General features: G+C 36.6%; 1 pseudogene; it reads right to left on the bottom strand.

Annotated features, from left to right (window-relative positions):
- Nucleotides 1-6317: 6317 nt before the first annotated feature.
- LOC118673251 overlaps nt 6318-24394 on the bottom strand; it is a 33964-nt pseudogene continuing 15887 nt past the window's right edge.

Raw genomic sequence — 24394 nt, 5'->3', positions numbered from 1 at the left:
AGCTGACCATTCTCCAACCTGCCCTGAAGCACTCCAAGGTTTGCTGGAAATGGTGGTTCGCCTCCAAGATCCTAAACAGGCAGTTAGCACCCCCCTCAGGAAGGGCGGAGCGATAACAAGAGCTGGCCCCCGTCATTATGCCTTTCCCTGTGCTAGTCTCAGAAAACTCTTTTTTGTCTAGATATCGTAAGGACCGGACCCTAAGCACCAAGTGGAAAAAGGGATCCTCCACTTTCACAGGTGGACACCCCCCTTCCACAGATAACAGAGCCAGGCCCTTGTCCAGATTTGCCATTCATCAGGCGTAATTGGGGACAATACTGAGATTCCCGTGGTTGAATTCTGTGATTGAACCCTTTCGAGGCCTGCTGGATTTCAAAATCACCAAGATGATTTGGCCACTGCATTGGGCCCCAAACCCCATTGTAAATGCCTCCGCTCCTATTCCCTTGGGGGGACCTCAGGGAAGGTAATTTATTAAACACTGTGCCATTAAGGGTATTGGGTCTCAACCTATAGGGCCCTTGCTGTTTTGGAACTAAACGTTTTATTGAAGATAAAATACACATAACATGAAAAATACACAGATATATTAAGTGTCAAATTCCTGGATGTGATTAATGCCATGATTGGTGGGATGAGTAGGAATTGAAAAGAGGGAGAACTTTTGTGGTGAAACCATCTCAATTCTGGAACATTAAGATTGAGCTGCTGTAAAAAGGAAGGAACTCCTACCATTTGCAACAGCATGGATGGAGCTGGAGAGCATTATGCTAAGTGAAATAAGTCAGTCAGAGAAAGAAAAATATCACATGATCTCACTCATTTATGGATTATAATGAACAACATAAACCGATGAACAAAAACAGATCCAGAGACAGAGAAGCATCTACCAGATGCTCAAAACTCAGAGGGAAGGTAGGGGAGGGTGGGGGTGAGGGGGAGAGATCAACCAAAGGACTTATATGCATGCATATAAGCGTAAGCGATGGATGTGGACAACAGGGGGCGAGGGTGAGGGCAGGATTGGGGGGATGAGGGGACATTGGGGGATAAGGACACATTTGTAATATCTTAATAAAGGGAAAAAATAAAAAAATTTTAAGAAGAATGAGCAAGATTTACTTGTAGAGTTGTGAGCAAATCTGTAAGACTGGTTTTTAAAAAGAGTAACATGAGGGATATTAAAGAGCATACGAAAGGAGCTGAAATTTTGTTCCTTAGTTGAATCAAAATGTCAGCAATTGTGAGTAAACGTATTAGGAGCAGCAGCATCCTCAAATTTTTATTTTTTATATAACTGTTGTATGTTAAAAGTTTTAAAATTGGCATGGCTTTTACACCATTCCTGTTTAGAGTTTATCCCAAAGAAATCGTCAAAGCTGTGAGCAAAGATGGAGAATTTTAGAAAAATATAAATGCTAAGTGTGTAGCAATAGTATTAAGAAGTTTATGGGAATCCTAGGCAGCATGCAGTGTAAAAATATCAATGTAACTGACAGATTTGTAAGTGGACAAAACAGACTTTAAATGACCCTTGGCGTTACCTTTATTTAACAGCTGCTCTAGGAGAGAGGAAGCAGACAGTCTGATAAAAGGACAAGGGAACATTCCTCTATTGAGCCCACTGCTTTAGTTTCATTGCTAGTAATTGGTCTGCTGGACTATTTTTCTGGTTCAGTCTTTGAAAGCTATATGCATGGAGAAATTTATCCATTTCTTCTAGATTGTGGAATTTGTTGGCAAATAATTGTAGAAATGTATTGATTCTTTGTATTTCTGTGGTGTCAATTGTAACTTCTCTTTCATTTGCAATTTTTTTTTTATTTGGGTTCTCTCTTTTTCCTTGATGAGTTTGGCTAAAGATTTTTCAGTTCTCTTTATCTTTCCATTGAACCAGCTTGCATGGACCTTTTCTATTGTCTTTTTAAAAAATTCTATTTTCATTTATTTCCACTTTGATCTTTATTATTTCATTCCTTCTGTATATTTTGTGTTTTGTTTGTTCTTTTTATCCAGTTCCTTTAGATGTAAATCTAGATTGTTTATTTGCAATGTTTCTTGGTTCTTGAGGCCTCTATGGCTATGAACTTTTCCTCTTAGAACTGCTTTTGCTCCATCCCATACCTTTTGAAAAGTTGTGTTTCATTTTTATTTTTTCTCAAGATACTTTTGAGTTCCTGTTTGATTTCCTTTTTGGTCCATGGTTGTTTAATAGCATGTTGTTTAGTTTCCACATATTGATGTTCATTTTGAGTTTTCTTTCTGTACCTGCTTGCTAGTTGTAAGCCACTATGGTCAGAAAAGGTTGAAATAAATTCAATCTTGTTGAATTTACTGAGGCTTATTTTGTGGCCTAATATATGGTATATCATGGAGAATGTCCCTTATGTACTTTTAAAAATGTATTCTGCAGTTTTGGGATAAAATGTTCAATGAATGTCTATTAAGTCAATATGGTCTAGTGTAACAATTTAAAGGGCATTTCCTAACTAATTTTTGGTCTGATGATGTATCCATTGATGTGAGTGGGACATTAAGATCCCCATACTATTATTGTATCACTGTGGATTTCTCCCTTCATGTCCATTAATACTTGCTCTATATATTTAGCGGTTCTTACGTTGGGTGTGTAAATATTTACAATTGTTATATCCTCTTCACTATTGAAATTTTATCTTTATGTAATGTCCCTTTTTGTGTTTTTTAACACTCTTTTGTATTTGTCTGAGATGAGTTTTACTATGCCAGCTTTCTTTTTGTTTTTATTCTCATGCAGTATCTTTTCCCATACCTTTCAATTTGTATGAGTCTTTCATGTAAAGTGGGTGTTTTGTAACCAGCAGATAGATGGGTCATGTTTTTAAATCAATTCAGCCACCCTATACCTCTTTATTAGAGTATTTAATCCACTTATATTTAAAGTTATCAATAAAGGTGTCCTAATTTTCACTTTTTGTTGTTGTTGATGTTTGTGTAGTTCTCTGTTTTGTTTTTTTCTTCTTTTGATTCCTGCCCTTGTGGTTTGCTGGTTTTCTTTATTGTTTTACTTGGGTTAATTTCTCTTTATTCTTCATGTGTCTTTATAGGTTTTGGTGTGTGGCTATCATGAGGTTCACGTATTAGTATATCACTATTTTCAACCTTTTCATCTCATGGCACACAAGCTAATCACTAAAATTCTGCAGCACACCAAAAATATATATTTTTGCTGGCTTGACAAAAAATTAGATATAATTTTGATTCATTCACACCAGGTGGCTATTGTTCTATAGCCTACTGTCATTTCTTTATTTGACAATCTAAGGGAAAAGAGGTCAGTGCCCCTGACTAAATAGTCAAGTATTGCAAGTTTAAAAAAAATTCTATGGCACACTGGTTGAAAATTGCTGATCTATATACAGCAATCCATTTAAAATGGATAGGCATTTGCATTTTAATGTAGTCTAAAAAATACTACACTTTTACTCCCATACCTATGCTTTATGTTTTTGATGTCATATTTCAGATCTTTTCATTTTGTGTATCTCCTAACTACTCTTAGAAATTTGAGTTCAATTTGGTACTTTTGCCTTTTGACTGTTTGAACTTTTTAAATGTCTGACTTGCTGCTTTTGTTAAATATTTGTCATTACCTATGATTTTTTCCTTTGTCATATTTTCTTATTTCTGGATATGGCCTTTCCTTCCCTTACCATTTCTTATAAAGCTTCTTTAATGGTGATGAACTCCTTCAGTTTTTGCTTGTTCAGGAAACTCTTTATCTTTTCCTTCAATTCTGAATGATATCCTTGGCAGTTAAATTATCTTAGGCTGTAGGTTCTATAAAGATCCATGTTTCTCTGCAGAACTTAAACCTCAAACCCCACAAATTTTTCTTACAGTCATAATAGCTAAAGCAATTCTGCCCAGTCTTCTTATGATGACATTAAAAGCAGCTGAAAATATTCTTAGCAAGAAATGCAATTCTGACAGCACACTAATGTAGACACATTTTTAAAAAAGGCAGCATACAATACAGAGTGCAAACAAAAGCTTCACAAAAGTATGTCAAGAGTGAGAAGCACTGCCCAGCCGGTGTGGCGCAGTGGTTGAGCATCGAACCATGAACCAGGAGGTCATAGTTCGATTCCCATTAGGGCACATGCCTGGGTTTCAGACTCATTCCCAGTTTGGGGCATGCAGGAAGCAGCCAATTGATGATTCTCTCTTATCATTGATGTTTCTCTCTCTCTCTTCCTCTCCCTTCCTCTCTGTGAAGTCAATAAAAACATAATTTTTTAAAAAGAGTGAGAAGCACCAATGTGTTCGAGAAACATGTTTAATTTACTCTCTGGCTGACGTGAAGATATCTGTACACACCGGTGCCAATTACTGCAACGCCAAGAACTACAAGAAACCAGAAAACAAGTGACATGTAACTCTAAAAACAGATACCAAGGTTCCAATCCAGCAGAAAAAATTTATGTTGCTTACATTTCAGTGGGAAAAAATATTATTTTATTAAGTGCATATACATTCATATTCTATCTAGACTCTTCACTGTCTAAATGCAATTCCCTGGAATCACTTAGAGTCCGCAGTAAGTCAGACAAGAGTTCTTGCTTAATTTAGAATATTACCCAAAGCATATTTGGGATGAAAACTCATATGACTAATCATATATACATAAAAAATATGTGCTATTTAGGGTTTGTTATTAAATAAAAATAGAGAATATAGAAAAATACACAATCACCAGAATAAAGTAGTGTATTCCATATAGACTGGTTTACTTAATTTGAAGCTATAAAAACTGTAGAAACTGGGAAATCATTTTTAAAAATGCACTTTTCCGCAGTACTGTTTTAAGTGGTATCCAGCTTTGAGACACTTACTTGCTGAAGAACAATCAGAGCAATGGGTCCTTCACCTAGAAATAAATAAAACCAGTCTGAAGATAACTGAGCATCTGTGAGTCTCCAATAGTTGATACATTTAAATTTTGGTCAGACCATCTACAAACTACACCAAAGAAAATGTTTATCAGTCTAGTTCAGTGTGGCTGCTGATGCATCCAGCTCCTTTTGATCACAGAGCCTTCTAATTTGACCGCAGGCTTAGGGCCCAACAATGTTTTGTGTTGTAGCTACCATTTATTTAGTAAAGGTTGTTATTAGAATAATTAGAATTCATTATATTAGAGAAAATTTGTTTTAAAAACATGATATCTCATTATAGTTGGTTTAGTTCCATAGTTAGTCTACCATTTCTTATGATATTATTAAGGATTGAATTTATATATTTTTTTCAACAAAAGTTGGTCTGTGGAATAAGTCATAATGAAGCTATCTTATTCTGTCAAACAGATGTTATCTGCAGTCTTCACAAATAATACTTTATCTTATCATCAACCCCTCTTTATATCTTTCTTCAAAGGAACAGTAAAATATAGTCATAATTACTAAGGAGATTCTAAGGATGTAAATGAAATACCAGGGCACATGGATAAAAATTATGCTTAGAAACTTAAACATACATTTTTTACTATCCAGAGAGCAATAAATACTACCACATCTTAACTCTTGGTACTATTAGTAGTATCTCTGCTTCTAAGCTGCCACAGTTTTTATTAAATTACTGTAGAGCAAAACATACAATATTAAGTTTTCTTGTACTCTTCATTTTTATAAAAAATTATCAAGTGCTTAACATCTTAAGATGGCAATGGATTTACTGATACAATGAGGTTGACCACAGTGTTCGGGGAAAACATAACAAGTCTAAGGTGCATTTCATGAAAAGGTTAACCTTACTAAACACATCTAATGTAAATAAAACCAATATTTTTTTCATTTTACTCATCTAGAAATATTTATATTTCATTAATGGTACAACTATACTTTATCAGATACTTTAACATACGTTGTGTGAACCTTGTGAGCCTACATAAAGTGTGATGCACCAGCCGGTTGTAGAAAAAAACAAACCAACTTATAGTATTTAGAGCTTGGATATACAGGTCTGAATAGGAAGAAATTAACCTATAAATTACCATCACAAAATAACACTATCATATAAAAAGCAAGTTATGTTCTATAAATTTTAACCTACATATAAACATAGCAATTGAAAAAGTGACCTCACCCTATAGGAATCCTAATTTGAGGCATCTTTTAAAAACTGTATTAACTACATGTGTCTACATACTACTGCTCACATTTGTCATAGTATCTGCAACAATGAAATAAGTACTAATGTCAATTATCACTCATTTGAGACAGATCGTTCCTTCTCTAACTATAGATAATTGAAATATGCTATTTTCATGTAGAACTCTAAGGCCACATAAATGAAGAGTCATCAATAGTCAAAATAATACCATATTCCTTATTGCCTTTAGATGGTGGTTTACTAGTTTGAGTGGAATGTTCTAGGAAGAAAAAAAAAAGGAAGTTAAAAAAGTAAAGACAATAAAACCTTTGTAAAAAAAAAAAAACTCATACAATTTTCTTTTTCTTTTATAAGTCACCTTACTGGTTTTTTTTTCATTAAAAGTAGTATAAAGTATTATAAATGTATATGTCATCAGCATTCTTCTTCCTATCGCTTAATATTTCCCATAACAATATTCTTGGTAGAGCAAACAAATTTATCATTAGTATTTTGTTAAAATTAGCTATGACAGGGTTCTGCCCTGCGGATCCCCACTGTCAGGCCAGGCAATGGTGTTTCAGACAAAGAAACAGAACCACAGAGCCCTGCTGCCACTTGGACTCCCAAAACTTGCCCCCTGTTGCCCTTGGAGTCGGGTCCAGGAGTATATTATCTGTAAACCAAGAGCTGTTGCAGTAGAATCCCTGTATCCCTCTGTGACTGAACCCTAAGAGGGTTGCTTGGGATGGGCCCCCAAAGACTCAGGGGTTGCCACTGTGCTGAAGGCAAAACAAACCCCACCCCCAAGCAGCACAGCTGAACTGTCTTATAGAAGCCATGGAGGTTCAAGACTGGGAGAGCAAAGAGGTAAAACTCTTGTGATTCAGCACCATCTACTGGGGGGAGAAGAGGGTCCCAATATAAGGTGACAGCAGAAGATTTGACTTTGGGTGATGGGTACATGGTGCAATAAACAGAGCTTGTAACATAGAGACCCACACCTGAAACCTGTATGTCCATGCTGATCAATAAAAAAATAAAATTAACCTGTGGATTCAATGTGACCTACTTAAAATTAAAACATAGGATGGCTTAATTAATGATTTAGAATCTCATCTGCAATTAAAGGAAATTGAAACATAATAAAAGCCATTTACAGAAAATCCTCTATACCAGTGGTTCTCAACCTTCCTAATGCCACGACCCTTTAATACAGTTCCTCATGTTGCTCTCCAATTTCATTGTACATATTGAACATAATTAAAGCATAGTGATTAATCACAAAAACAATATGTAATTATATGTGTGTTTTCCGATGGTCTTAGGCAACCCCTGTGAGAGGGTCATTTGACGCCAAAGGGGTCGCAACCCACAGGCTGAGAACCGCTGCTAAGTGAAATCAGCCAGAAGTGATTCCACTTCAGTGAGGTGCCTCGAATAGTCAGATTCACAGACAGAATATTAAATAGTGCTTATCACGCCTGGGGGAGGGTGAATAGAGGGTTAATGGATGTACTGTTTCCGTTTGAGATGATGAAAATGTTTTGGAGACACAGTAGTAATGGTTGCACAACAATGTGAATGTACTGAATACCATCGAAATGTACCTGTAAGTGGTTAAAATGGTAAAAAATAAAATAAAGTAAAATAAAAGTTGTTCTACAAAAATGAACATAGAGTCCAAACATTTCTGAAACTGTTCTGACAGATATTGTAACATAGAGTACTACAGTGAGAAAACATGATTTGGTACTGGCAAAGGCATGGGCAGAATTCAAGGGAACAGAGACAACTAGAACACTAATGAATTTAATGTATGACAAACCTGGCACTTCAAACAGTAGGAGAGCAGACAAAACATGAGAGTGGGTGGAGTGTAAAGGAACCCTATCAGTCCATGTACCATAATGAATTTCAGATGTACCAACAATTTAATGCGAAGAATGCAATCAGAACACATGGTTGAAGTGTTTGTACTTTGAGTGTGGGGAAGACCTATAGCTTTTATAATAAAAACACAACACTCAGCCCTTGGAGGAGAAAAGATCAATAAATCCAAATTAATGTAAAACTTCTGCACATATAAATGCCCACTGATAGGAAAATAGTTAAATAAAATTTGGCATATATCAAAGTAATCACCCAAAGGATAGGAGTACACCTAAACACACCCCCAATCTAAGACAGTATGTGTAAAACGTGCAAATTTTAGAAAAATATAAACAGCATGATGCCATTTCTGGATAAGAAAAAAGAAAAAAATACCAAAATATGTATAATTGCACATATAAGGATATTGGTGTATAGAAATAGATGAAAAGACACCTAACCTATTATGTGATTAACTCAGGTAATGAACTAGAAAAAGAGGAAACTATCTTTTACTCTGTATACTTTTGTAATATTTGAAATTCTCCAAATTGAGCTGTATTCTACTTATGCAATGAAAATGTACAAAAACGCAATATATATCAAACTGTATATATGTTGGCTATTAACAACCAAAGGACATGTATGCATGCATATTAACATAACCAATGGATACAGACACTGGGGTGGTGGGGGCTTGCCTGGGGTGGGAATGGCTAGGGTAGGGGGTGGGGAGATCAGTTGGGGAAAAAGAAGACATATGTAAAACTTTAGACAATAAAAAAATTTTAAAAAGTGGCTATTAAAAATACAGCAATGAAAAGAAACCTAGAAAGTAATGTTCACTTCACTTCAAAAAGAATTTAATTTATAATGAGTTCTGATAAATTAATAAGAAAATATTTTAGAACATAAATAAATATAGACCAAAAAAGTTTCATTTCATTGATTAATTAAAGAAATGCAAATCGATACATGGCATCATTTTTTTACCCATCACCTTATGAATTTCTTAAGAATATAAGTAAGATAAAGAGTTACCGAACCTAGAAAACTTGACTCTGGAGGCATGGCTGGATTAATAGGATTGACATCTGGAAAGATAAATTTGATTCTATTCACCAGATTTATCAGTATAAAATTAATCATTTAATTTGATTTTTTATTATTTTAAAAGATTATATCTCAAAATGAAAAATACACTTACTTTCTAAACTTTGCAATTCTACCTCTGGGAAGTCACCTAAATACATAAAAATGTTTGCATAAGAATGTTTACTGTAGCTTTATATTTTGTAATATAAAATCTTAGAAGTTTAATAATAAATCATAAAAAATAACATCTTCAAAGTAAACCTATATATCTTTTAAAAAATTAACATCCAAGTATTATCAATAATACATAATTTTTAAACTTTCTTCTTTTTCACTTAATATTTCAAGGACATTTTTTCATATTTGCACTATTACATCTACCTTATCACCATTGAATGTTGCTAGTATTCCATTTTTGTAAAGTTTTTCTGTAACTGGTGATAAAAGTAATTGAGAGTTTTTGATATTTAAGAAAAGATTCCTGCCATTTATCTTCTTCATAAAATTTCCTCATATTTAATTATCTCCTATTTGAGACACTAAATTGTATCACTGTTTTGAAATCCTTTGTAAATTTTTATGGTCGACTCCATCAAAAGAGCATATCCGCAAACCTGGTATCCCACTGTGCATATACCCAGTAGGACCCTAAGAGTAAACACGATGGGTCAATGAATATAAACTTCACATGCAATTTTAATGTACCAGTCCACCAAAAAAAACACACACCTCTTTCTCGCTGAAACCTCACAACACTCAACTAAGATTCTCAAGGAGGCTACCAGTTATACAGGAGTTATAAAAAGGTATTCTAATTACCATGTTAGCATGCATAATTCCCCTGAATCCTTTAAAATATTAAAACAGGAGATATAGAAACAAATTAGAAGCCAGTAATAGAATTTGTTTGAGTTAACACCCTCATTAAATGACAGGAAACTAAACCAACCCCATAGAAATAACGTAATTGAGTAATCAGAGCCAAACTAGGACTCTGAGCGAGATCAGCCCAAGCTAATACTCCTCACACTATGGTAGTTTCCCTGCATCCATGGGGGATATGTCCCAAGACCCCCAGTCAATGCTTGGAATAACAGATACTACCAGACCCTATATACATATTTACTAGAGGCCTGATGCACGAAATTCATGCAAGAGTAGGCCTTCCCAGCCAAGGTGGCTGCTTGGATCCCCCTCGCAGCCGGTCGGCTGCCTCGATCCCAGGGCTATAGCCTCGGCTTCTTCCAGAAGGTCATCCTGTCTAATTAGCATATTATGCTTTTATTATTATAGATGTATATTATGTTAGCCCCTACACATACATAACTATAATAAAGTTTAATTTATAAATTAGGCACAGTGAGAGATTAACAACAATAACTAATAATAAAATAAAAGAAATATAACAGTATCCTATATAATAAAAGCCTAAATGCTAAGTGTCCAGTCAGCCATTCAACCAATCAAAGTGTAATATGTTAATGATATGCTAAGGCCACTCAACCACTCGCTATGACATGCACTGACCAGCAGGTAGGTGGTAGACAGTCAACCAGTCGACCAGTTGCTATGATGTGCACTGACCACCAAGGGGAAGATGCTCCACCCGGTAGGTTAGCTTGCTGCTGGGGTCCAGCCAATCAGGACTGAGCATGGCGGGTCAGACAGGCCCTGGAGCCCTCCTGCAGTCCCCTCCTTGCTGGCCAACCTCTCACATCTCTCCCCAGCCCCGATCATGCACTGGTGGAGTCCCTCAGCCTGGCCTGTGCCATCTCGAAATCTGGGGCCCCTCGGGGGATGTCAGAGATCCAGTTTTGGCCCAATTCCGCAGGCCAGGCCAAGGGACCCCACCGAATTCGTGCACTGGGCCTCTAGTCTTATAATAAAAGTTACGTGAATGTGGTCTCTCATTTTCAAAATATATCATTGTACTCTTCCTTCTGCCTAAAGTAATGAGATGAAGTGAGTTGGATACAGTGAACCAAGGAATGATTCACATCCCAGGTGCGACAGAGTGGGCTAGCATGAAATTTCATCATGCTAATCAGAATGGCGAGTATTTTAAAATGAATGAATTGTTTATTCTGGGAATTTTCACTTTAATATTTTGGACCACAGTTGCAGGTAACTAAAATAGCAGAAAGCAAAACCACAGATACATGGTGACTGCTGTAGTCCTCTTGTTTCTACTGCAACCAATGGGTAGCCAGAGACAGCAGCTCTGAAATCAGGAAGACAGTTCCTTCCACCACATGAAAATAACCCCGCAAGTCTTAAGCAGAGCAGCCGATAAGTAGTCCAAGCAACAAGTCCTCCATTTCACTCTGCCTTTCCGTGATGAAATTTATTTTTTGTTGTCAAATTAAAAAAATTCCCAGTAAGAAGAAAAATCGTAATTGTATGAGGTGAGGAGAGGTGGGAGCAATAGAAACATGGGTCTTGTTCTGGAGACAGCAGACATTTTGAAATTTTCCAGTTTAATTGGGAAAATTTAAATGGTTGCAGTTTGGGAAATGAAACAGTCCCATACTAGTAAGATACCCTGTACAGGTGTCACCAGATCACTTTTTTAAATGAATGAAATAGCGAAGTAGATGACACATAAAAAAGACACATTAAAAAAACAGAAGCCACAGACCTTCCAATTCTCGAATACTGATTGGAGTGATGCTGTAAATCTATGAGTTTCCTTTAAGAGCTGCCTACATGACAGGCGCTGTGCTAAGTGCTTTAAGTGCATCCCATTTGATCTGTCCTATCACCCAGAAGGAAGGCATTACATATGAGTAAGTACATTTAAACTTTACACACTTGCCAAGTTCACATAACTGTGTATATGTGCTGACTATGGCACTAAGTATAACAACTAAAATAGCTGTAAGTATGTACTTTTTCCTTCATTACTAAAAATGACGAGTGTAAAATCACCAGAAATTCAAAATATTTTTGAAAAATCACCAGTATTTAAAGAATTTTGAAATAGATAAGCAGGAAATTACTAAACCTGAGAAATGGGAAACTGTAGATTTTGTACTGGGAGGAGTCAAGACTGGATAAAGAAATCATGTAGGTTGGATCAAATGTTTGGGCACTATTGCTTTATTTTCATTTGTATAAAACTATGCTTTTCATTCTTGATTTAGGTATAAATTCCAATCATTCAATGTACTCTGAAAAATGGTTGCTATATATTTTATACTTTAATATGCCAAACAACAGAAATTATACACCTCTGTGTTATACAGAATGTGCTAAGACCCTATGAAACTTACTCTGAAAAAATGGTTGTTAAATATTGTATATATATAAATATATTTACACATTACATATATGATGTATAGAAGGTGCTAGGAACTTATGAAATTTACTCTGAAAATATATTGCTATATATTTTTACACATAAACATGCCAAACAACAGAAACTTACACACCTGTGTGATTTACAGAATGTGCTAAGACCCTATGGAAACATATAAAATAACAACAGCAGAATTCTTTGTAAACTGGATGTCATACCTCTATCATAGAAATGAATACAAGACAGAGTTAATTACTAAAATGGCTTCTTTCCCATTATTCTGTATCACTGATTTTTTAATGTTAAATATTTAAAAACAAACAAGAAGGAAAAAGATATCTTTTGTACCTTTAATACATTTTGGCATCTTAGGCTCCCAATTATTGTTAGATCCACAGAAAACTGTACTGCTACCTTGAAGGTCAAAACCCTCCAGGCATTCAAATACAACCTTTGCTTTGTAGTGATATTGTTTTTCATGTCCTGACACCAGTCTTCCATTCTCGAGTACCGGATAATTACATTTAACCACTGAGAAGTGAAGAAATTTCAGAATTAATGAAAAGCTGCCTTAACCTAGAAGAGGAAAAACTAGTGCAAAGTCATAATTTCCCTGCAAACAAAGAGACAAGGAATGAAAGGCAGGATGTTAATTTTTTAAAGAAATATTTAATTTGTGCATTTTAATTTCAGTAAACAGATTGACAGAAATGAAACAATTTTTTGCCAGCTAAAACAAACTGTCATAGTTTATTGGTTTCTCACTTTTTTTTTCCTACTGTAAGCTTTGAGAAAGGTCTGACTACCAGATGCAAGTTCTGGGTCAGTTCAAACAAACTTTTGATACTAATCATCTCAGGGGGTTGGGGGGCGGGGTGTGTGTGTGAGTGTGTGTGTATCTGTAGGATAAATAGCAGGATTTTTTTCAATTACAGTTGAAATTAATATTATGTTACTTTTAGGTAAACGGTATAGTGGTTAGACATTTATATAGCCGGGCACCATATACAGGTATTACAATATTCTTGACTATATTCCCCGTGTGTACTTTACACACCTAGGACTATTTTGTAACTACCAATTTGTACTTCTTAATTCCTTCACCTTTTTCACCCAGCCTCCTATCTAACCCCCATCCCATCTGGCAACCTTCAGTTTTTCTCTGTATCTATAACTTTATTTTGACTGTTTATTTCATATTTTTAGATTCCACGTGTAATGCTATGGTATTTGTCTTTCTCTGATTTCACTTAAGATAAGCCCTCTAGCTCCACCCATGTTATTGAAAATTGTTAGAATTCACTCATTTTATGGCCAAATAATATTCCATTGTATACAGGGTGTTCCCCAAAAATGTATACACACTTTAACAGCTGATAGAGCAATTTTGAAAATGAAATATACTTTAGTAAACACAGCCTTTATGATCATGTAAAGTGTGTGTGTGTATGCATTTTTTGGGACACCCTATATATGTACCACATCTTCTTTATCCAAATGTTTATTGACAGACACTTAGGTTGCTTCCTTATATTGGCTCTGGTATATGAAATGACCATCTTTGTCTCGTTATAGCCTTAGTTTTAAAGTTATATTGTCTGATATAAGTATTGCTTTTCCCCAGGTGTTTTTTTTTTAAATTTCCAATTGCCTTAAATATCTTTCAGCCAGTGTGTAATTTTTGATGCTTTCAAGCAAAAACCAAAAATCTTAATTCGTGCGTACACAAAGTAATTCAAAATGTATACAGTGAAATACCAAGAACACATGGGTGAAGTGTGGGAAACTCTACAACTAGTACTATTTTTTATTCTGTTTGACCTATATTGAATTAAATTAGGAACCAATGTAACAGGAGGAGCAAGCACATATGGTTTTTGTTTATTTTTTGGTAAAAGTAATTTGAAAGTATTTACATATGATTTAAACAGAGAGAAAGAAGTAAATGGAAATATTTTTACATTTACATTGAGGAGAGTCACTACCCCATATTTTATACCCAGAAGCCTGCTCTCTCTAATAAGTGAATATTCATCTGGCCCATTCGAAGGATTAGGACTATGCATTACTACTTCATTATATTCAAATGTATCTTTGAAACTCTTGGTATATTTTCCATTTGATATTTTTCTAGGTGGTTGACATGAAACCTCTTAAAAAGAGAGAAAAATACGAAGACATAGAAGGCAAAAGAAAAGGTGAAGGATGAAGATAGTATTTGTAATGTCCTGTGAACTGTCTTCAGTAATTAATATATGATATCTACAATCTAGTTGAGAATCCAATATCCATCTAGAAGAAAGTTTCTACAAGGAAATGTATTATCCCAAATCAAAATACTAATGTGCAATGAACTTTTATTTTTTTAAATATATTTTTATTGATTTCTGAGAGGAAGGGAGAAGGAGAGAGATAAACAGATCAATGATGAGAATCATTGATTGGCTGCCTCCTGCATGCCCCCTATTGGGGATTGAGCCTGCAACCCAGGAGTGTGCCCTTGACCACAATCGAACTGGGTACACTTCAGTCTGCAGGCCAATGCTCTATCCACTGAGCTAAACCAGCCAGGGCTGCATGTGCAATGAACTTTTAGAATAAAAGTAATTTTCTTAAAAAAAACCTATGTAAGTTCCCTATGTTAAATACCTATATTTTTCCGAAAGGCCCTGATTAGTTTTGTTCTCATAATTAGAGAACTGGTAAGTTAGTGAGAAAATATACTTATGATTAAACTAAAACTCAGGGCTAGTTGAGAAATGCTTTATACTTTATAAATATATATATTCCTAAATCAATGGTTTACAGTAATATTTAGTAATACCAAAATATTATTGGATTTTTTTCCCAGTTTCATCCTTAAGAGTGTATAGTAAAAATTTCTGGTGGGTTCAGAGTGTTTAATAATGCAAAAAATGAATTTTCAGTCTAACTTTTAAGGCACATAAAGAAATTTTTGAAAAAATGTAAAACGATGCCACTATCTTCACTCTTTGCTTTGAAAATTTTTTATTTTATGAAAAAAATGTGTTGCATTTGTTCAGATGTATTGAGCTTACTGTTTTTAAAAATGATTTAATATGTAATTATTTTTAAAACATCTGTTTAAATTCCAATATAATGAATATCAATAGACATAACACATCTGCAGAAGATCTCCATGGGGTATTTGTTAATTTAACAGCATAAAGAGGTCACCATGCCAAAAAAAATTGAGAACTATTTCTTTAAATTCTGAAGAGAGAATATACTTACTTTCACACTGTGGGGGACTATCACTCCATTCCACGTTATTTCCAGAAACATTACAATATAGAATGTCTACTCCAATTAAGTTATAACTAAATGAGAAAAGAAAAGATGGCTGTCTTCTTTATCAGTTAACAAGAACACATAACAATGAAAACAAGTTTTGTACGTTTTGTTTTTTTTACTGAACCACAGTAGTTTCTGGGAGATATGTCCTAAGTGGCATGTGCTGAATGTGCTAACCAAATCTGCAGTGTAATGAAAGAGAGATATTCTGAGTGTGGACATGTATTGGCCTAGAGCAAAATGTCTAAATAAATTTATCATTGCTGTCAGCCTGGCCTCTTTGTTATATCTGGCAATGACATCAACATTCACTTCTCTGCCCTTGCTCATGCCATTCTGCTCAGTCAGGACAAGAATGAACAGAGAGATCTGTCCCTCGATCTTACTTGACTGGATTTGAGTCCCAGCTCCACAACCGAATTGTTATTTGTGTTGGGCAAGTCCCATGATGTTTCTCTTTCTCAATTTCTGCATTTATATAAAGAATAATAGTATAGCCCTAGCCGGTTTGGTTCAGTGGATAGAGCGTCGGCCTGTGGACTGAAGGGTCCCAGGTTCGATTCTGGCCAAGGGCACATGCCCGGGTTGTGGGCTCGATCCCCAGTAGGGGGTGTGCAGGAGGCAGCCGATCAATGATTCTCTCTCATCATTGATGTTTCTATCTCTCTCTTCCTCTCCCTTCCTCTCTGAAATCAATAAAGAAATATATTTTTTTTAAAAAAAAAGAATAATAGTATATGTTTTGTGAGGTTGTTTCAAGTAATAGATGAGTTTGCATCTGGAACACAGTGAGTGTAGTAGGTAAGTTTTGGTGTTATGAATATTTTTCAGATCAGAATACCTTCCTAGGAATAGCTCATAAATACTCCTACTTGATGCGATATCTGATGATTTAAAGTCAGAGTACTACCTCCTTCTTCTGGACTCTCTTTAGAATAATCATGAATAACTCTATTTCTTTGGTACTCGCATTTACTTTTTTCCTTTGACACCTCTCTGTATATAACGGGCTTCTCAGTAAAGCTACAACTTCTTTGAGAAGAGTCCTATACCCTAACCTTTGGTACTCCTCAAAATAGATACCTAGCAGGCTCTCTCTGATTATTGACTAGATATTTTCACTTGATCAAATTACAAAATAGACATTGGAACTGCCTATAACTGCTTCCAGATGACTGTCCCCAAGACTCACTATTGACGCTATGTTATAATGTGTTAAGAGAGAATTTGGGGATGATGACACAGTAGGAAGCACTGCTACTATGTATCCCCAACTAGACAACAATTTCACTGCTAGCGTCTGCGGAACACCACTGTTTTTGGAACCCTGGAGGTTTGCAACTTCCAGGAAATATGGAAAAGTAAATAGCATGAATATTGGTCAATTTCAGCTCTTAGCACAGTGGCAGCTACTCACCCCACTCCCACAGCAGGTAGAGGTAAAAGAAAGTATAAGAAAGATAAATAGTGACACACACAAAAAAAATAAAATAAAGAATAATAAGTGCAAAGAAAAATTTACTAGAAAAATTAAAGGCCGTTTTGAGCAGGCAGAAGAAAGAATCAGCAAATGAGAAGATATGACTATGGAAATTACTGAGTTTGAGGAGCAGAGTGAAAAAAGATAGATGTGAACAGACGACCTAAGGGAGCTATGGGACCTGTGGGACACCAATAAGCAGACCAACATGTACACACAATGGGACTCCTAGAAGGAGAAGACAGAGAGAGAGGGGCAGACAGGATCTTGGAAGAAATGATGGCTGAAACTTCCCAAAGTTGATGCGAGACAGGTATATAATAAAAACTCCCGAAGCTCAACACACTCCAAGCAATATGAATTCAAAAAGACCCACACTAAGACCCATAATAATCAAACTTTCCAAAGCCACTGATAAGAGATCTTGAAAGCTGTGAGAAGTGAATCACCATGTACAAGGGATCCCAAATAAGATAATCAGCAGAGTTCTCATGAGAAATAGAGGCCAGAACAGTGAACTGATTCAAAGTGATAAAAAAAATAAATAAATAAAAAGCAAACTGTCAACCAAAAATCCTCCATACAGTAAAGCTGTGCTTCAAAATGGGGGAGATATTAAAACTTTCCCAGAAATAAACGCAGAAGGGGTTTGTCACTATTATACCTGGCCTAAAAAAAAAAAAAAAAAAGCTCGAAGGAAACAGACCTAAAAGGCAAAATTAAAAGACACTATAGGGGGAGGAAAAATGGCGGCGGTATAAACGGACGTGTCCTGTGCCTTGTCCTGGAGCAGATAAGGGTGAGCAGCTGAAACGGGTAACATGCAGCCCGAATAGGCAGAGGATTTTCAGCTGAGAGACTGTCTGCAGCTAGGAAAGACCGAGAACCCCCAGGGAAAAAAAAAAGGACGGTTGGAGACTGCGGCTGAAGCCTCTCGTGGTGCGCCAGCTAAGCAGTGGAGACTGCGCCATCTTGGGTGGTTGTTGCCGGCATCCAGAGACCAGCTACTAACCGGGAAACAAGGGATTCAAGCAGCGTCACTACCTGAACTCAGACGAGCACTGCTTCTTCTCACGGAAAGGTTGGACATCCCCTAAAGGTGCGGTTTGAAGTTCGGGTTGGAGGGAGGACCGAGCTCGCACGCGCACGCGGGGTGGAATCTGCGCCCCACAGAGTCTGCAGCCGTTGGGACCAGCGTGACCCGCGAGTGGGGAAGGGGCCCCACAGGGCTGCTGGCAGAAGGGAACGCGAAAAATGAGCCCATAGCTGGACTGGATGTAAGGGAGCAGCCTTGGACTTTGCCAATCTGCTGGCTGCTTGGTGCCAGGGGCGAGTGAGCGCGCGGAGACTGCGCGCGGAGACTGTGCACAGACCTGGAAGGTGGAGGCTTGCGAATTCGCACAACTATCAGGCTCTTGTTACAGTTCCCCTTAGATCCGTGCATTTGATTATTAAACCCAGTGCATGGGATTCCCCAGTTGGGGTCATTCACAGAGCCTGTAGGGGAAAGTTCTTTTGGGGGAGCCTGGGAAACAGCGGGCAGTGGCAAGGAACCAGCTCTGGGCAGTGGTCTTTCCTGAATCAGTTCCCAATACCATAGAGGAAAAAAAAAAAAAAAAAACCCTACTGATAGAGAGGACTTATAGCCTCGGAGGTCAATCCAGACACACTGCCACCCAGAGGCAGAGCCACGAACTGTCTCTTCTGCGATCACAAATAAAGGCAGTCTGGTAAACAAATACAAGCTGCCTTAAAATCAGGTCTGTGGTTTACTGCACGGAGGGACAGTGTATTGCAGGGAAGTTCAACACTCCCCTGAATGCCTGGAAGGACTGAGGCGTGCCAAAAAGAAGAGTGGAAGATCTGAAGCACCTTCACTTCCGAATATTTTTATATATATATATATATATATATATATATATATATATATATATATTTAAATTCTTTTTTCACCATTTCATTAAGAACCTATTTTATTTTATTTATTTTTTATTTTTTATTTTTTCATCACTTGATTTTACCTTTTTAATTACTACATTTTTTTTAACCAGTATTATTGCTATCCTTTTACCATTTTTTCAAGTGTCATTTTATTTTTCATTATTTTTTTAATTTTTCTTTATTTTATTTTGGGATTAGTGTTATACACACTATTTTCATCGTTCCTTTAGCATCATTTCTCTCTAGCTCACATTTACCCTTAAGCCAAAACTCTCTTCCTCACTTTTCCCCTTTTGTTGTCCTGTTTCTCTTACCCTATTCCTGCTTTGGATTTTACCTATTCCTTCTTTCTACCCACTGTCTAAATTTCACCCTACTTATATATCTAATTTCCAATCCCTCGCTCTCCCCATACAAATAGCCTCTTCCCCACCTCTATTTCATTCTCTTACTTTTTTTTTTTTTTTTTTTTTTTGTATTTTTGTTTTCTTTCTTCTCTCCCTTTTCCCAATATCATTTAGGCACTCCTTTTTGTTTTTTATTTTTCTCTTTAATCTTTTTCTCTTTTTTCTTCTATATCCCCTAATTCTCTTCGCTCGGGGGGTCACCTTTATTTGGGGTTATTAATATCGTGAATGCATTTAGTTTGTTGCCTTGTACGTTGTGCCTTGTTGTGTTGTATTTTGTGCCTTTGAATCAGCGCAGCAGAGAGAGAACTACATAACCAAACACCTTGAGAAGAGAAATCATGGTGAAAAAAAGAACCAACCCAAATGCGAGAGAAAAACAGGCATCATCAGAAAAGGAAGTAAACGAAATGGAGGCAATGGAGGCAAGCAACCTGTCAGAGAAAGAATTCAGAGTAATGGTCATAAGGTGGATGAAAAAAATGGAAGACCAATTCAACAATATGTGTAGGAACCAAGAGGAAATGAAGAAGAACCAAGAGGAAATGAAGAGAAACCAAGAAGAAATGAAAAACGACATCACTGCCATAAAGAACTCAATAGAAAGCATCAACAGTAGACTAGAAGAAGCAGAGGACCGCATCAGCGAGCTAGAAGACAAGGTAGAAAAAAATACCCAAACAGAACAGCTTCTAGAAAAAAAAATTAAAAAGCAGGAGGAGAGCCTAAGAGAACTCTGGGACAATGCTAAACGAAACAACATCCGGATAATAGGGGTGCCAGAAGGAGAGGAAACTGAGCAAGGAATAGAAAACCTGTTTGAAAAAATAGTAACAGAAAATTTCCCTGATATAGGGAGGAAAAAACTCACACAAATCCAAGAAGCTCACAGAGTCCCAAACAAAATGAACCCGAAAAGACCGACACCAAGGCACATAATAATTAAATTGGCAAACACCAACGACAAAGCAAGAATCTTAAAAGCAGCCAGAGAGAGACAGAAAGTTACCTACAAAGGATCCCCCATCAGACTAGCGACCGATTTCTCAACAGAAACACATCAGGCAAGAAGGGAATGGAATGAAATATACAAAGTCATGCAAAGGAAGGGTCTGAATCCAAGAATACTATACCCAGCGAGGCTATCAATCAAAATTGAGGGTCAAATCAGGAGCTTCACAGACAAAAACGGTCTACGGGAGTTTATTACAACCAAACCAGCAATGCAAGAAATGCTACAGGGTCTGCTGTAAATAGAAAAAACAGGAAACAAAGAAGGAACGCAGCGGTAAAGAACAAAAATGGCGACTAACAAGTTTCTATCAATAATAACTTTAAATGTAAATGGATTAAATTCCCCAGTCAAAAGGCATAGGGTAAATGAGTGGATAAGAAAACATGACCCATATATCTGCTGTCTACAGGAAACCCACCTCACAAAAAAAGACGCACACAGACTGATGGTGAAGGGATGGAAAAAGGTTTTTCAGGCCAATGGAAGTGAAAAAAAAGCCGGGGTAGCAATACTTATATCTGACAAATTAGATCTCAAAGTGAAGGACATAAAAAGAGATCAAGAAGGCCACTTCATAATACTAAAGGGAGCAGTCCAACAAGAAGAAATAACTTTGGTAAATATATATGCACCCAATATAGGAGCACCCAAATACGTAAGAAATCTTCTGGAGAAGATCAAGGGAGAGATTGACAGCAATACAATCATAGTAGGGGATCTTAACACCCCATTATCTCCACTGGACAAATCCTCTAAACAGAAACTCAGCAAAGAAACATCAATCCTAAATGACTCACTAGATCAGATGGAATTAATTGACATCTTCAGAACATTTCACCCCAAAGTCACAGAATATACATTCTCCTCGGGAGCACATTTGTCATCTTCAAAGATAGACCATATATTGGGTCACAGGCAAAGTCTCTTCAAATTCAAGAAAATTGAAATCATATCAAGTATCTTCTCAGACCACAAAGGCATAAAACTGGAAATCAACTACAACAAAAACAATCCAAAAAAATCAAACACATGGAGACTAAATAGCATGCTATTAAACAACGACTGGGTCACCAGTGAGATCAAAGAAGAAATAAAAAACATCATGGCAACAAATGACAATGAAAACACAACAATCCAAAACCTATGGGACACAGCAAAAGCAGTCTTGAGAGGGAAGTTCATAGCTCTACAAGCCTACTGCAAGAAACAAGAAACAATGAGAATAAATGACCTAACTCTACAACTCGAAGAATTAGAAAGAGAGCAACAAAAAAAGCCCACTGTAAGCAGAAGGAAGGAAATAACAAAGATCAGAGCGGAGATAAACGACATAGAGACCAAAAAAACAATACAAAAGATCAACAAAACCAAGAGCTGGTTCTTTGAAAGGATAAACAAGATTGATACACCTCTAGCCAGGCTCACCAAGAAACAAAGAGAGAGGACCCAAATAAACAAAATCAGAAATGAAAGAGGAGAAATAACAACAGACCCCATAGAAATACAAAGGATTGTTAGAAAATACTATGAACAACTCTACTCCAACACACTAGACAACCTGGAGGAAATGGACATATTCCTAGATAAATACAAGCTTCCAAAACTTAACCAGGAAGAATCTAAAAATCTCAATAGGCCAATAACTATGGAGGAAATCGAAGCAGTAATCAAAAAGCTTCCAGCAAACAAAAGCCCGGGGCCAGATGGCTTCACAGGGGAGTTTTACCAAACATTCAAGGAAGACCTAAAACCTATCCTCCTCAGACTATGTCAAAAGATCCAAGAGGAAGGAGCACTTTCCAGCTCATTCTATGAAGCCAACATCACCCTAATCCCAAAACCAGATAAAGACAATACAATGAAAGAGAATTACAGGCCAATATCCCTCATGAACATAGATGCCAAAATCCTCAACAAAATCCTAGCAAATCGTATCCAGCAGTACATCAAAAAGATCATACACCATGACCAAGTAGGATTTATCCCAGGGATGCAAGGATGGTACAATATCCGCAAATCAATAAATGTGATACATCACATAAACAAATTGAGAGAGAAAAACCACATAGTCATATCAATTGATGCGGAAAAAGCATTTGACAAAATCCAACACCCTTTCTTGATAAAAACTCTCAGCAAGATAGGAATTGAGGGATCATACCTCAACATAATAAAAGCCATATATGACAAACCCACAGCCAACATCATAATCAATGGGCAAAAGCTAAAACCATTCCCCCTAAAAACAGGAACAAGACAGGGATGCCCCCTCTCACCACTCCTGTTCAACATAGTACTGGAAGTACTAGCCATTGCGATCAGACACGAAGAAGAAATAAAAGGCATCCAGATTGGAAAAGAAGAAGTAAAACTGTCCTTATTTGCAGATGACATGATACTGTACATACAGAACCCTAAAGACTCCATCAAAAAATTATTAGACTTAATAAATGAATTCGGCAATGTAGCAGGATACAAAATTAATGCTAAGAAATCCATGGCATTTCTTTACACCAATAGTGAACTTACAGAAAGTGAAACTACAGAAGCAATCCCATTTACCATTGCACCAAAAAAATTAAAATACCTAGGAATAAACTTAACTAAGGAGGTAAAAGACTTATATGCTGAAAACTACAGGACACTGAAAAAAGAGATAGAGGAATACATAAACAGATGGAAGAATATACCGTGTTCATGGATTGGCAGAATCAACATCATCAAAATGTCCATACTACCCAAAGCAATTTATAGATTCAATGCAATCCCCATTAAATTACCAACAGCATATTTCACAGATCTAGAACGAACGTTCCAAAAATTCATCTGGAATAAAAAAAAGACCCCGAATAGCTGCAACAATCCTCAGAAAGAACAAAGTAGGTGGGATCTCAATACCAGATATCAAACTGTATTACAAAGCCACTGTTCTTAAAACAGCTTGGTACTGGCACAAGAACAGACATATAGATCAATGGAATAGAATAGAGACCCCAGAAATCAACCCAAACCACTATGCCCAATTAATATTCGACAAAGGAGGCAAGAACATACAATGGAGTCAAGACAGTCTTTTCAATAAATGGTGTTGGGAAAATTGGACAGATACATGCAAAAGGATGAAACTAGATCACCAACTCACACCATACACAAAAATAAACTCAAAATGGATAAAAGACTTAAACATAAGACGGGAAACCATAAAAATACTAGAGGAATCCACAGGCAGCGAAATCGCAAACATATGCCGAAGAAATTTCTTCTCTGATAATGCTCCTAGGGCAATGGAAACTAAAGAGAAAATAAACAAATGGGACTACATCAAAATAAAAAGCTTTTGCACAGCAAAGGAAACCATCAACAAAACAACAAGAAGACCCACTACATGGGAGAACATATTTGCCAATGATACCACCGATAAGGGTTTAATTTCCAACATTTACAGGGATCTCATGAAACTTAACAAAAGGAAGATAAACAATCCAATAAAAAAATGGGCAACGGACCTAGATAGACACTTTTCGAAAGAGGACATACAGAAGGCCGAAAGACATATGAAAACCTGCTCAAAGTCACTAATTATACGAGAGATGCAAATCAAAAACGACAATGCGTTATCATCTCACACCTGTCAGAATGGCTATCATCAACAAATCAACAAACAACAAGTGTTGGAGAGGATGTGGAGAAAAAGGAACTCTTCTGCACTGCTGGTGGGAATGCAGACTGGTGCAGCCACTGTGGAGAACAGTATGGAGCTACCTCAGAAGACTAAAAATGGAACTCCCATTTGACCCAGTGATCCCACTACTAGGAATATATCCCAAGAAACCAGAAAC

Source organism: Myotis myotis, unplaced genomic scaffold (assembly GCF_014108235.1).
Source record: "Myotis myotis isolate mMyoMyo1 unplaced genomic scaffold, mMyoMyo1.p scaffold_m19_p_18, whole genome shotgun sequence".
Lineage (NCBI taxonomy): Eukaryota > Metazoa > Chordata > Mammalia > Chiroptera > Vespertilionidae > Myotis > Myotis myotis.
The sequence above is the reverse complement of the archived record's forward strand: the minus strand, read 5'-3'. Positions and strand labels throughout refer to the sequence as shown.